This window comes from Salvelinus namaycush, chromosome 32 (genome assembly GCF_016432855.1).
Source record: "Salvelinus namaycush isolate Seneca chromosome 32, SaNama_1.0, whole genome shotgun sequence".
Taxonomy (NCBI): Eukaryota; Metazoa; Chordata; class Actinopteri; order Salmoniformes; family Salmonidae; genus Salvelinus; species Salvelinus namaycush.
The window spans coordinates 31,994,020-32,009,961 of NC_052338.1; the positions used below are offsets into that span (position 1 = coordinate 31,994,020).

At 53.7% G+C, this 15,942-nt stretch overlaps 1 protein-coding gene across 1 annotated transcript in view; it reads right to left on the reverse strand.

The window, feature by feature from the left end:
* The window catches only part of LOC120027426 (E3 ubiquitin-protein ligase TRIM71-like), a 43,870-nt gene that overhangs the window by 24,948 nt on the left and 2,980 nt on the right, over nucleotides 1-15,942 (reverse strand). The window lies entirely within an intron of this gene.

Here is a 15,942-nt window from a genome sequence, read left to right on the forward strand (position 1 = left end):
GGCTAGCGCCAAATACTGCCATTTGTCCCCAAGGGCTAAGAATAGTTTACTTATGGTCACTTATGTCACCAATGATTATGTTCAAGTAGCCCTAGTGTTATTTCTGGGGGAACGGTGTTTCCATATCGCTAGGGCTGACACCGAGGACTTGTCAAGACAGCTCTTTGTAAGAAGGTGTTAACACATGTTCACAGTGAGCCATTGTAATGTGAATGAAAGCTGAAAAGTAGCAGTGGCCTAGGCACCAAATCGGAGCAGGTCTGCAGGAGCCATTGCCCAGTGAGACACGGGTGTCGGCCCGCATATAAATTCACCAATCGAGTATATTGCTCTGAATACAGAATTCACAGGTTTAGATCGTTTCAAACTGTCCCTCTCGGTCTGTCACATACACACACGTCAACACAAACATATACTCCACCACAAGCTGTAAGGAAATTCTATCACTTTGTTTACATGTCTCAGCCCAGCAGGGTCAACAACAAGATACAGTTCCTCTAGATAGGGTATAGAAGAGAAGGGACAAGGGTATAGAGAAGGACGAGAGGAGAAGGGGAGGCACGAGGGTATAGAGAGGGAGGAGAAAGAGGGATGAGGGTATAGAGGGAGGAGAGGAGAAAGAGGGAGGGAGGGATGAGGGTATCGAGAGGGAGGAGAGGAGAAGGGGAGGGAGGGAGGGAAAGATGAGGGTATAGAGAGGGAGTCTGACTATGTGGCTCTGGTGTGATGGGGCACGTACCATTCTAACAACGTTAGAAGCAGGTGCCAGAGGAGAAGGGATCACTGATGCACGCTCTATGACCCATACCCTGATCGGGCTGTCACACACAGATGCATAGCTTCCTGCTCGGCCCTTATCAAGGTCTTATCTGGGCTTTCCTGATTAAAGAGAAGAATATATGGGAGAGGGGGAGAAGGAGAGAGAGCCTGCCCCCATTCCAATCCTGACAATCCAGCCCTGTTACAATTCCTCCCTTTCCCTCTCCAACACTCCTGCTCACAATCCCATTAGGGAACTCCCGTTGGCTTGCTGCCACACACAAACGATGATGTAAACTGGTCCAGATACGACAGACGGGGGCGGCGGCTGGCAGTGAGCAATATGATTGGCCGGTTACAACAGTGAGCTGGCCTCTTCAGCCAGGCAGCAGGTGATGGAGGGGTGGAGCGGAAAACAGGAGGGGGACGAGAGGACGAGGAAAATAAGAGAAATATGAGGAATAGGAAAGAGGAAAAAATATATAGATGCAATTTGAGATTGAAGGAGAACAAGACAAAGACAGGAGAACTGGGGAGAAAGAAAGAGGGAAAGATAAAAAGGGAGTGAGAAAGAGGGGAGGAGAAAAAGATCAATGGAGATAAGAGAAGAAAGGAAGGAAGGAAGGAGAGGGGTGGGTGAAAGAGTAGTGAAGCAGCTGGTAGGTATTTTGTTTTGCTCGTCTGACATGCATGCTAAGTGTGTGTGTGTGTTGTATCTAAATTCGAGGGTCAGGCAACTATCCTCCATCACAGGGACGCCATGAGACCTGACACAAACCAGTATGTCAACCTAAAGAGAGTGGCCCGTACATGGAAGTGTCCGGCTTACACAGGGAAGTGTCCGGCTTACACAGGGAAGTGTCCGGCTTACACAGGGAAGCTTACACAGGGAAGTGTCCGGCTTACACAGGGAAGTGTCCGGCTTACACAGGGAAGCTTACACAGGGAAGTGTCCGGCTTACACAGGGAAGTGTCCGGCTTACACAGGGAAGTGTCCGGCTTACACAGGGAAGCTTACACAGGGAAGCTTACACAGGGAAGTGTCCGGCTTACACACGGAAGTGTCCGGCTTACACAGGGAAGCTTACACAGGGAAGTGTCCGGCTTACACACGGAAGTGTCCGGCTTACACACGGAAGTGTCCGGCTTACACAGGGAAGTGTCCGGCTTACACAGGGAAGTGTCCGGCTTACACAGGGAAGTGTCCGGCTTACACAGGGAAGTGTCCGGCTTACACAGGGAAGCTGACACAGGGAAGTGTCCGGCTTACACAGGGAAGTGTCCGGCTTACACACGGAAGTGTCCGGCTTACACAGGGAAGCTGACACTTCCACATGAGTGCATGCCTTGGGTGTGGGAAGAGAATCATAGTGTACACACACACACGGAAAATTGTTATAATTAAACAGAATATTAATGACAGAGTGTAACATCAACAGAACTACTCACAAATATTTGTAATCCTCATGAGATTATAGGACGACAAAAAAGGAGAGAAGACTAAGGAGAAAGGAGCGTTCTAAGGCAGAAAGGCGACTGCGTGCGGTCAGAGGCGACAGCGTGCGGTCAGAGGCGACAGCGTGCGGTCAGAGGCGACAGCGTGCGGTCAGAGGCGACAGCGTGCGGTCCGGGGCGACAGCGTGCGGTCCGGGGCGACAGCGTGCGGTCCGGGGCGACAGCGTGCGGTCCGGGGCGACAGCGTGCGGTCCGGGGCGACAGCGTGCGGTCAGAGGCGACAGCGTGCGGTCAGAGGCGACAGCGTGCGGTCAGAGGCGACAGCGGGAAATATGACCAACGTCTAGAGCCCGACCAATATGTTTTTTTGGGGGGAGGGGGGGGGGGGGGTCCCGATACCCATTTCTTGGGGGACAAAACTAACTGATAATGAAAGTGTCATTATTCTACACTGAATCGTCCTAGATGTCCATTCAAAACAGCAATTGTCCATTAACTATGCTTCAAACGTTGATTTCATACATTGTGACAATAATGACATCATGGAAAATGGCAGCAAGTGTTCTGATCAGCATGAGATTCCCCTTTTTTCCATTATATTTATTGAATATCGGTTGAGTTTGTCCATTACCGATAATACAAAAATCGGTGAACTGTTATAAATCGGTCAGACTCCACAAATGTCTCTCTCTATCCATTAAGTCAATACAGCAGACAGATCAACATCAAAGCTGCCCTGACACACCATGAGGGAGACACTGAGGAAACTTTGGGGCAGTTCTCCAAATTGTGAGGCACATGTTGTGAATTAATACCCTGGAAGTCAGACTTCACATAATCAAACTCTGCTGGCCGCTCAGAAACACAAACACACACAAATCTTCGTAGGATAAGTGCCCACAGATGGGAGATTCAGGAAGAAAAAGAAACTCAAAGTTCAATGCCTGTCCTACACACAAACACACAGCACCGAAAGTTAATACAGTGTGTGTGTGTCTGTCTGTGTGCAAAGCCCAGACCAGACAAAGGTATATTCCATGAGGTGTATGGACAGTCAACAGCTACTCCATCACATTCATAACTACTGTCTTCAACATACTGCTGATGAGAAACACAGAGCTGCAGAGAGCTAGGGAATCCCAGATGTGTGTGTGTGCGAGTGTAGAGGGAGAAACTTGAGGCCAAAATTCAGTTACGAGAATTCCTTTGCTGTTGTATCGGTCTCAGCCCTGGGTCAAGTTTCCTCCTAAGGCCTCACAAACTGACTGTCCGTGTGTGTCAGATATGGCTCTCCTTTCCGATGTCTCTCTGATCAGGGCCTTTTCTCAATTAGATTGGCTCAACTCCTGCATCCTCTCGCGCCTCCTTTTGACAAAGGTCAGAAGGTAATCGAAGAGACGGAACTTGGACGAAAATGTGCTCGTATGAACTGAGACTCATCAGGCAGATGAAGTTTACAGGGGTAGATCCCCAAATAAATATGTAAAGATACAAAAAAAACGAATTGTTAGTTGTGCAAGACCTTTTCTAGATAAAACGCTAAGTAGCGTATCGTTTTTAAACGTGTGTATGCATTTCTCCGCTGACAAAACAAAAGCTGATTCAAAAGGGGTTGTGGCAGATTTCAAAACTCTTCCATGAAGGACTTAGTCTTATGTATTCAACCTATCCTTGGTAAAACTTCAAGTCGCCTACTAACGAACTGACATCTCAACAACTCATCAGTTTCCTGGTCACGGAGGAGAGGGGACGGCGGAGCAAGAATGGAGGACAGATTTTTTTCCTCAAATGAGAAAAGGTCCATGTTACGGCTGTATGAACCTAAAGCCAGTCGTTCCCTTGGGGAATCATTTCAGCGCGACACAGGAAGTGACTCTGTGGGAGGCCAGATACAGCTGCTGCACTACAATTCTGCTGGGTACTAACAACACAAGTACTCTGAAAGGCCTTTCTTGCAGCTCTAAATCCAACAATACAGTAATCAATATTAATGTAATACTATAAATAACAAGGTAGAACAAAAACACATGAGAAATAAAAATAAGAAGAACATGAGAAAGTAAGCAAAAGTAAGCAAGCTATATACAGGCTCAGTGTGTAGGGTACTGTGAATGTGCATATCCTTGTAGCCATTTTGTTTTCTATTTAGTTCGCTAAATAGCTATGGCTTGGGGATAAAAGCTATTCCGGAGCTTGCTGGTGTCAGACTTGATGTACCGAGAACAGTCTATGGGTTGGGTGGTTGGAGTCTTACGATTTTCTGGGCCTTCCTGTCACACCACCTGACAGAGGTCCTGGATGGCAAGGAGCTCGGCTACTGCAGCCCTCACACCCGGAACGATGTTGTTATTGTCGAACCGTGTATAAAATGCATTATGTTTGTGTGGTCGAGAGGCATCGTTGGGCAGATCATGGCTGGGTCTTCCTTTGAAATCCAGAACAGACTGTAGCCCCCTGCCACATTGGGCGGGCGTTGGAGCCTGTGTAATAGGATTCCCAACTCATTCCTATATTGTCCGTTTGCTCATTTGATGACTCTGCGGAGGTCATAATGGGACTTCTTGTACTTGTTCCTGTCCTCAGCAGTAGCATCAGGGTTGTCTGATCGCCCTGTGTGGTAACCCTGTCCTTTAGTTTAGCTCCAACCTCACTGTTGATCCAGGGCCTTTTATTGGGGAAGCAGTGTACCGTCACCGTGGAGACAACGTCACGATGCATTTCCTAATGAAGCCGGTGACGGAGGTGGTTAAGCTGGTCGATGTTATCGGCGGAGTTACGAAACATATTCCAATCAGTGCTAGCAAAAAATCAGTCCTGTAGCATAACCTGATTCTGGTGACCATTTCTCAACGGAGTGAGTCACGGGTACTTCCCGTTTGAGATTCTGCTTGTTAACAGGAAGCTAAAGTACGGAGTCATGATCTGAATTGCCGAAAGGGGGACGAGAGAGGGCCTTGTAATGCTTGCTTGTGGGTAGAATAACAGTGGTGTAGGATTTTATCACCCCTAGTGGCGAGGTGAGACGTGTTGATGAAAGTTGGGCATCATGTGTCTTAATGGCGCAGAATTAAAGTCACCAGTAACCAGATAAAACAACATCCAGATGTACATTTTCCGGCTTGTTTATAACCTCGTACAGTTGTGCCAGCTTGTAATGTTTCTTGTCCCGAGGTGGAATACCCTCGGGAGGTAGAAGGGTCGGCATTTAACCATCAGGTATTCCAAGATGGGTGACCAATGGGTCGACACTTCCCACTGCGCTCGAGTGAGCACACCAGTTATCGTTGATTAAGAGGCAAACCCCTTCCCCCTCTCAATTTCCCTGCGCGTGTGTTTTCACGTCTGGTTTCAGCCTAACAACCACAAGCAGAAGATAGTGTTCAACCAGTAGACAAGGGAACGGGTCTCTTGGCTCTCTCCTTTTACATGGACAAAGGTTGGAGGATGTGTGTGACAAAGAGCAACAATGAGAGTGACTTGTGTGTTGTGGAAACGGGTGTAAAACTGGATACAATGTCCACAATGGATTCTAGACACACAGCATTCCCACCCCCCAACATCCCCACCCCCAATCCAATACTTCCAAGAGGGGAGTAGGCTACATGTGTGTGTGTGTGTGTGTGTGTGTGGGTGTGTGTGTGTCTAACACAAACTACCATTTCCAAACAACTAGCATTCCTCGTTTTACAGACCCACCAACCCTGCTTGAATACCAACCAACACTCTACACTACACCGCCCCGCCCCCCCAACCTCTGCCTCGACTCCGCCCCCCCAACCTCTGCCTCGACTCCGCCCCCCCCAACCCAACCTCTGCCTCGACACCACCCCCCCAGCCCAACCTCGACACCGCCCCCCCAGCCCAACCTCAACACCACCCCCCCAACCCAACCCCTGCCTCGACACCGCCCCCCCGCCAACCCAACCCCTGCATCGACACCGCACCCCCAACCCAACCCCTGCTTCGACACTGCCCCCCCAACCCCAACCTCGACACCGCCCCCCCAACCCAACCCCTGCCTCAACACCACCCCCCACCCAACCCAACCCCTGCCTCAACACCGCCCCCCCAACCCAACCCCTGCTTTGACACCACCCCCCCCAACCCAACCCCTGCTTTGACACCACCCCCCCCAACCCAACCCCTGCTTTGACACCACCCCCCCCAACCCAACCCCTGCCTCGACTCCGCCCCCCGAACCCCTGCCTCGACACTGCCCCCGAACCCCTGCCTCGACACCGCCCCCCCCAACCCAACCCCTGCCTCGACACCACCCCCCCAACCCAACCCCTGCTTTGACACCGCCCCCCCCAACCCAACCCCTGCCTCGACACCGCCCCCCCAACCCAACCCCTGCCTCGACACCGCCCCCCCAACCCAACCCCTGCTTTGACACCGCACCCCCAACCCAACCCCTGCTTTGACACCGCCCCCCCAACGCAACCCCTGCTTTGACACCGCCCCCCCAACGCAACCCCTGCCTCGACACCGCCCCCCCAACGCAACCCCTGCCTCGACACTGCCCCCCCAACCCCTGCCTCGACACTGCCCCCCCAACCCCTGCTTCGACACTGCCCCACCAACCCAACCCCTGCTTCGACACTGCCCCACCAACCCAACCCCTGCTTCGACACTGCCCCACCAACCCAACCCCTGCCTCGACACCGCCCCACCAACCCCTGCCTCGACACCGCCCCACCAACCCCTGCCTCGACACCGCCCCACCAACCCCTGCCTCGACACCGCCCCACCAACCCCTGCCTCGACACCGCCCCACCAACCCCTGCCTCGACACTGCCCCCCCAACCCCTGCCTCGACACCGCCCCCCCAACCCCTGCTTCGACACTGCCCCACCAACCCAACCCCTGCTTCGACACTGCCCCACCAACCCAACCCCTGCTTCGACACTGCCCCACCAACCCAACCCCTGCCTCGACACCGCCCCACCAACCCCTGCCTCGACACCGCCCCACCAACCCCTGCCTCGACACCGCCCCACCAACCCCTGCCTCGACACCGCCCCACCAACCCCTGCCTCGACACCGCCCCACCAACCCCTGCCTCGACACTGCCCCCCCAACCCCTGCCTCGACACCGCCCCCCCCAACCCCTGCCTCGACACCGCCCCCCCAACTCCTGCCTCGACACTGCCCCCCCAACTCCTGCCTCGACACTGCCCCACCAACCCAACCCCTGCCTCGACACCGCCCCCCCCAACCCCTGCCTCGACACCGCCCCCCCCAACTCCTGCCTCGACACTGCCCCACCAACCCAACCCCTGCCTCGACACCACCCCACCAACCCCTGCCTCGACACCGCCCCACCAACCCCTGCCTCGACACCGCCCCACCAACCCCTGCCTCGACACTGCCCCACCAACCCAACCCCTGCCTCGACACCGCCCCACCAACTCCTGCCTCGACACCGCCCCACCAACCCCTGCCTCGACACCGCCCCACCAACCCCTGCCTCGACACTGCCCCACCAACCCAACCCCTGCCTCGACACCGCCCCACCAACCCCTGCCTCGACACTGCCCCACCAACCCCTGCCTCGACACCGCCCCACCAACCCCTGCCTCGACACCGCCCCACCAACCCCTGCCTCGACACCGCCCCCCCCAACGCAACCCCTGCCTCGACACCGCCCCCCCAACGCAACCCCTGCCTCGACACCGCCCCCCCAACGCAACCCCTGCCTCGACACCGCCCCACCAACCCCTGCCTCGACACTGCCCCACCAACCCCTGCCTCGACACCGCCCCCCCCCAACCCCTGCTTCGACACCGCCCCCCCCAACCCCTGCCTCGACACCACCCCCCCCCAACCCCTGCTTCGACACCGCCCCCCCAACTCCTGCCTCGACACCACCCCTCACCCAACCCAACCCCTGCCTCGACACCACCCCCCCCAACCCCTGCTTCGACACCGCCCCCCCAACCCCTGCCTCGACACCACCCCCCCCCCAACCCCTGCTTCGACACCGCCCCCCCAACTCCTGCCTCGACACCACCCCTCACCCAACCCAACCCCTGCCTCGACACCCCCCCCCCCCCCCAACTCCTGCCTCGACACCACCCCTCACCCAACCCAACCCCTGCCTCGACACCACCCCTCACCCAACCCAACCCCTGCCTCGACACCACCCCCCCCCCAACCCCTGCTTCGACACCGCCCCCCCAACTCCTGCCTCGACACCACCCCTCACCCAACCCAACCCCTGCCTCGACACCGCCCCCCCAACCCAACCCCTGCCTCGACACCGCCCCACCAACCCCTGCCTCGACACCGCCCCCCCAACCCCTGCCTCGACACCGCCCCCCCAACGCAACCCCTGCCTCGAAAAACCGCCCCCCCAACGCAACCCCTGCCTCGACACCGCCCCACCAACCCCTGCCTCGACACTGCCCCACCAACCCCTGCCTCGACACCGCCCCCCCCCCAACCCCTGCTTCGACACCGCCCCCCCAACCCCTGCCTCGACACCACCCCCCCCCCAACCCCTGCTTCGACACCGCCCCCCCAACTCCTGCCTCGACACCACCCCTCACCCAACCCAACCCCTGCCTCGACACCACCCCCCCCCAACCCCTGCTTCGACACCGCCCCCCCCCAACCCCTGCCTCGACACCACCCCCCCCCAACCCCTGCTTCGACACCGCCCCCCCAACTCCTGCCTCGACACCACCCCTCACCCAACCCAACCCCTGCCTCGACACCCCCCAACCCCTGCTTCGACACCGCCCCCCCCAACTCCTGCCTCGACACCACCCCTCACCCAACCCAACCCCTGCCTCGACACCCCCCAACCCCTGCTTCGACACCGCCCCCCCAACTCCTGCCTCGACACCACCCCTCACCCAACCCAACCCCTGCCTCGACACCGCCCCCCCAACCCAACCCCTGCTTCGACACCGCCCCCCCAACCCCTGCCTTGACACTGCCCCACCAACCCCTGCCTCGACACCGCCCCCCCCCAACCCAACCCCTGCCTCGACACTGCCCCACCAACCCCTGCAGGGTGAGAGGGGTGAGGCAGGAGCCCTATGCTGCGCGCCAGGTGCTTCAAACGTTGATAACCCTCCAGCATGACAATGCCACCAGCCATACTGCTCATTCTGTGTGTGATTTCCTGCAAGACAGGAATGTCAGTGTTCTGCCATGGCCAGCGAAGAGCCCAGATCTCAATCCCATTGAGCACGTCTGGGACCTGTTGGATCGGAGGGTGAGGGCTAGGGCCATTCCCCCCAGAAATGTCCGGGAACTTGCAGCTGCCTTGGTGGAAGAGTGGGGTAACATCTCACAGCAAGAACTGGCAAATCTGTTGCAGTCCATGAGGAGGAGATGCACTGCAGTACTTAATGCAGCTGGTGGCCACATCAGATACTGACTTACTTTTTACTTTGACCCCCCCTTTGTTCAGGGACACATTATTCTATTTCTGTTAATCACATGTCTGTGGAACCTGTTCAGTTTATGTCTCAGTTGTTGAATGTTGTTATGTTCATACAAATATTTCCACATGTTAAGTTTGCTGAAAATAAACGCAGTTGACAGTGAGAGGACATTTCTTTTTTTGCTGAGTTTTATATATATATATATATATATATAAAATCTAAAAAAGCAGAGACATGCAGGGTACACGCACACTCTAACCTGATGTGTGAGAGAGAAATGAGTGGAAAACAGAGCCCTTACTGGAAAAGTTAACTCTTACTGGATGTGTGTTAATATTTACAACAGCAGCCATCTTGTAAACAACACCTATAATGAGTGACCGTTTTTTTAAAAGTTGCTGTGGTACAGGGGGGGGGGGGGGGGGGGGTTATACACAGTTCATGTTTGTGTTTGTTTTCGACATAGCTCTGTGTGTGTGTGTGTGTGTGTGTGTGTGTGTGTGTGTGTGTGTGTGTACACAGAGTGAATGTGAAAAGGTCAATGTCCAGTATACAGTAGAAGAACTATGGCCATATGAAGAGCAGCTGTAAGGTAGGAACCTATAGCTGCAGCCAGTGTAACTCCGGCTATATGAAGAGCAGCTGTAAGGGTTGAACCTATAGCTGCAGCCAGTGTAGCTCCGGCCATATGAAGAGCAGCTGTAAGGTAGGAACCTCTAGCTGCAGCCAGTGTAGCTCCGGCCATATGAAGAGCAGCTGTAAAGGTTGAACCTATAGCTGCAGCCAGTGTAGCTCCGGCCATATGAAGAGCAGCTGTAAAGGTTGAACCTATAGCTGCAGCCAGTGTAACTCCGGCCATATGAAGAGCAGCTGTAAGGTAGGAACCTCAAGCTGCAGCCAGTGTAGCTCCGGCCATATGAAGAGCAGCTGTAAAGGTTGAACCTATAGCTGCAGCCAGTGTAACTCCGGCCATATGAAGAGCAGCTGTAAGGTAGGAACCTCTAGCTGCAGCCAGTGTAACTCCGGCCATATGAAGAGCAGCTGTAAGGATGGAACCTCTAGCTGCAGCCAGTGTAACTCCGGCCATATGAAGAGCAGCTGTAAGGGTTGAACCTATAGCTGCAGCCAGTGTAGCTCCGGCCATATGAAGAGCAGCTGTAAGGTAGGAACCTATAGCTGCAGCCAGTGTAACTCCGGCCATATGAAGAGCAGCTGTAAGGGTTGAACCTATAAGCTGCAGCCAGTGTAACTCCGGCCATATGAAGAGCAGCTGTAAGGTAGGAACCTATAGCTACAGCCAGTGTAACTCCGGCCATATGAAGAGCAGCTGTAAGGTAGGAACCTATAGCTGCAGCCAGTGTAACTCCGGCCATATGAAGAGCAGCTGTAAGGATGGAACCTATAAGCTGCAGCCAGTGTAACTCCGGCCATATGAAGAGCAGCTGTAAGGTAGGAACCTATAGCTGCAGCCAGTGTAACTCCGGCCATATGAAGAGCAGCTGTAAGGGTTGAACCTATAGCTGCAGCCAGTGTAGCTCCAGCCATATGAAGAGCAGCTGTAAGGGTTGAACCTATAGCTGCAGCCAGTGTAGCTCCAGCCATATGAAGAGCAGCTGTAAGGATGGAACCTATAAGCTGCAGCCAGTGTAACTCCGGCCATATGAAGAGCAGCTGTAAGGTAGGAACCTATAGCTGCAGCCAGTGTAACTCCGGCCATATGAAGAGCAGCTGTAAAGGTTGAACCTATAGCTGCAGCCAGTGTAGCTCCGGCCATATGAAGAGCAGCTGTAAGGTAGGAACCTATAGCTGCAGCCAGTGTAACTCCGGCCATATGAAGAGCAGCTGTAAGGGTGGAACCTATAGCTGCAGCCAGTGTAACTCCGGCCATATGAAGAGCAGCTGTAAGGGTTGAACCTATAGCTGCAGCCAGTGTAACTCCGGCCATATGAAGAGCAGCTGTAAAGGTTGAACCTATAGCTGCAGCCAGTGTAGCTCCGGCCATATGAAGAGCAGCTGTAAGGTAGGAACCTATAGCTGCAGCCAGTGTAACTCCGGCTATATGAAGAGCAGCTGTAAGGTAGGAACCTATAGCTGCAGCCAGTGTAGCTCCGGCCATATGAAGAGCAGCTGTAAGGTAGGAACCTATAGCTGCAGCCAGTGTAACTCCGGCCATATGAAGAGCAGCTGTAAAGGTTGAACCTATAGCTGCAGCCAGTGTAACTCCGGCCATATGAAGAGCAGCTGTAAGGGTTGAACCTATAGCTGCAGCCAGTGTAACTCCGGCCACATGAAGAGCAGCTGTAAGGGTTGAACCTATAGCTGCAGCCAGTGTAACTCCGGCCATATGAAGAGCAGCTGTAAGGTTTGAACCTATAGCTGCAGCCAGTGTAACTCCGGCCATATGAAGAGCAGCTGTAAGGATGGAACCTATAGCTGCAGCCAGTGTAGCTCCGGCCATATGAAGAGCAGCTGTAAGGGTTGAACCTATAGCTGCAGCCAGTGTAACTCCGGCCATATGAAGAGCAGCTGTAAGGGTTGAACCTATAGCTGCAGCCAGTGTAGCTCCGGCCATATGAAGAGCAGCTGTAAGGATGGAACCTATAGCTACAGCCAGTGTAGCTCCGGCCATATGAAGAGCAGCTGTAAGGTAGGAACCTATAGCTGCAGCCAGTGTAACTCCGGCCATATGAAGAGCAGCTGTAAGGTAGGAATCTATAGCTGCAGCCAGTGTAACTCCGGCCATATGAAGAGCAGCTGTAAGGGTTGAACCTATAGCTGCAGCCAGTGTAACTCCGGCCATATGAAGAGCAGCTGTAAGGGTTGAACCTATAGCTACAGCCAGTGTAGCTCCGGCCATATGAAGAGCAGCTGTAAGGATGGAACCTATAGCTGCAGCCAGTGTAGCTCCGGCCATATGAAGAGCAGCTATAAGGCTTGAACCTATAGCTGCAGCCAGTGTAGCTCCGGCCATATGAAGAGCAGCTGTAAGGGTTGAACCTATAGCTACAGCCAGTGTAGCTCCGGCCATATGAAGAGCAGCTGTAAGGATGGAACCTATAGCTGCAGCCAGTGTAACTCCGGCCATATGAAGAGCAGCTGTAAGGGTTGAACCTATAGCTACAGCCAGTGTAGCTCCGGCCATATGAAGAGCAGCTGTAAGGATGGAACCTATAGCTGCAGCCAGTGTAGCTCCGGCCATATGAAGAGCAGCTGTAAGGTAGGAACCTATAGCTGCAGCCAGTGTAGCTCCGGCCATATGAAGAGCAGCTGTAAGGGTTGAACCTATAGCTGCAGCCAGTGTAGCTCCGGCCATATGAAGAGCAGCTGTAAGGTAGGAACCTATAGCTGCAGCCAGTGTAACTCCGGCCATATGAAAAGCAGCTGTAAGGGTTGAACCTATAGCTGCAGCCAGTGTAACTCCGGCCATATGAAGAGCAGCTGTAAAGGTTGAACCTATAGCTGCAGCCAGTGTAACTCCGGCCATATGAAGAGCAGCTGTAAGGTAGGAACCTATAGCTACAGCCAGTGTAACTCCGGCCATATGAAGAGCAGCTGTAAGGTGGGAACCTCTAGCTGCAGCCAGTGTAACTCCGGCTATATGAAGAGCAGCTGTAAGGTAGGAACCTATAGCTGCAGCCAGTGTAACTCCGGCCATATGAAGAGCAGCTGTAAAGGTTGAACCTATAGCTGCAGCCAGTGTAACTCCGGCCATATGAAGAGCAGCTGTAAGGGTTGAACCTATAGCTGCAGCCAGTGTAGCTCCGGCTATATGAAGAGCAGCTGTAAGGGTTGAACCTATAGCTGCAGCCAGTGTAGCTCCGGCCATATGAAGAGCAGCTGTAAGGGTTGAACCTATAGCTGCAGCCAGTGTAGCTCCGGCCATATGAAGAGCAGCTGTAAGGGTTGAACCTATAGCTACAGCCAGTGTAACTCCGGCCATTTGAAGAGCAGCTGTAAGGATGGAACCTATAGCTGCAGCCAGTGTAGCTCCGGCCATATGAAGAGCAGCTGTAAGGGTTGAACCTATAGCTGCAGCCAGTGTAGCTCCGGCCATATGAAGAGCAGCTGTAAGGGTTGAACCTATAGCTACAGCCAGTGTAGCTCCGGCCATATGAAGAGCAGCTGTAAGGATGGAACCTATAGCTGCAGCCAGTGTAACTCCGGCCATATGAAGAGCAGCTGTAAGGGTTGAACCTATAGCTACAGCCAGTGTAGCTCTGGCCATATGAAGAGCAGCTGTAAGGGTTGAACCTATAGCTGCAGCCAGTGTAGCTCCAGCCATATGAAGAGCAGCTGTAAGGTAGGAACCTATAGCTGCAGCCAGTGTAACTCCGGCCATATGAAGAGCAGCTGTAAGGATGGAACCTATAGCTGCAGCCAGTGTAGCTCCGGCCATATGAAGAGCAGCTGTAAGGGTTGAACCTATAGCTGCAGCCAGTGTAACTCCGGCCATATGAAGAGCAGCTGTAAGGGTTGAACCTATAGCTGCAGCCAGTGTAGCTCTGGCCATATGAAGAGCAGCTGTAAGGATGGAACCTATAGCTACAGCCAGTGTAGCTCCGGCCATATGAAGAGCAGCTGTAAGGTAGGAACCTATAGCTGCAGCCAGTGTAACTCCGGCCATATGAAGAGCAGCTGTAAGGGTTGAACCTATAGCTGCAGCCAGTGTAACTCCGGCCATATGAAGAGCAGCTGTAAGGGTTGAACCTCTAGCTGCAGCCAGTGTAGCTCCGGCTATATGAAGAGCAGCTGTAAGGGTTGAACCTATAGCTGCAGCCAGTGTAACTCCGGCCATATGAAGAGCAGCTGTAAGGGTTGAACCTATAGCTGCAGCCAGTGTAGCTCCGGCCATATGAAGAGCAGCTGTAAAGTAGGAACCTATAGCTGCAGCCAGTGTAACTCCGGCTATATGAAGAGCAGCTGTAAGGGTTGAACCTATAGCTGCAGCCAGTGTAACTCCGGCCATATGGAGAGCAGCTGTAAGGTAGGAACCTATAGCTGCAGCCAGTGTAGCTCCGGCCATATGAAGAGCAGCTGTAAGGTAGGAACCTATAGCTGCAGCCAGTGTAACTCCGGCCATATGAAGAGCAGCTGTAAGGTAGGAACCTATAGCTGCAGCCAGTGTAGCTCCGGCCATATGAAGAGCAGCTGTAAGGGTTGAACCTATAGCTACAGCCAGTGTAGCTCCGGCCATATGAAGAGCAGCTGTAAGGGTTGAACCTATAGCTGCAGCCAGTGTAGCTCCGGCCATATGAAGAGCAGCTGTAAGGGTTGAACCTATAGCTGCAGCCAGTGTAGCTCCGGCCATATGAAGAGCAGCTGTAAGGGTTGAACCTATAGCTACAGCCAGTGTAGCTCCGGCCATATGAAGAGCAGCTGTAAGGTAGGAACCTATAGCTGCAGCCAGTGTAACTCCGGCCATATGAAGAGCAGCTGTAAGGTAGGAACCTATAGCTGCAGCCAGTGTAACTCCGGCCATATGAAGAGCAGCTGTAAGGTAGGAACCTATAGCTGCAGCCAGTGTAACTCCGGCCATATGAAGAGCAGCTGTAAGGTAGGAACCTATAGCTGCAGCCAGTGTAACTCCGGCCATATGAAGAGCAGCTGTAAGGTAGGAACCTATAGCTGCAGCCAGTGTAACTCCGGCCATATGAAGAGCAGCTGTAAAGGTTGAACCTATAGCTGCAGCCAGTGTAACTCCGGCCATATGAAGAGCAGCTGTAAAGGTTGAACCTATAGCTGCAGCCAGTGTAACTCCGGCCATATGAAGAGCAGCTGTAAAGGTTGAACCTATAGCTGCAGCCAGTGTAGCTCCGGCCATATGAAGAGCAGCTGTAAGGTAGGAACCTATAGCTGCAGCCAGTGTAGCTCCGGCCATATGAAGAGCAGCTGTAAAGGTTGAACCTATAGCTGCAGCCAGTGTAACTCCGGCCATATGAAGAGCAGCTGTAAGGATGGAACCTATAAGCTGCAGCCAGTGTAGCTCCGGCCATATGAAGAGCAGCTGTAAGGGTTGAACCTATAGCTGCAGCCAGTGTAGCTCCGGCCATATGAAGAGCAGCTGTAAGGGTTGAACCTATAGCTACAGCCAGTGTAGCTCCGGCCATATGAAGAGCAGCTGTAAGGTAGGAACCTATAGCTGCAGCCAGTGTAACTCCGGCCATATGAAGAGCAGCTGTAAGGTAGGAACCTATAGCTGCAGCCAGTGTAACTCCGGCCATATGAAGAGCAGCTGTAAGGTAGGAACCTATAGCTGCAGCCAGTGTAACTCCGGCCATATGAAGAGCAGCTGTAAGGTAGGAACCTATAGCTGCAGCCAGTGTAACTCCGG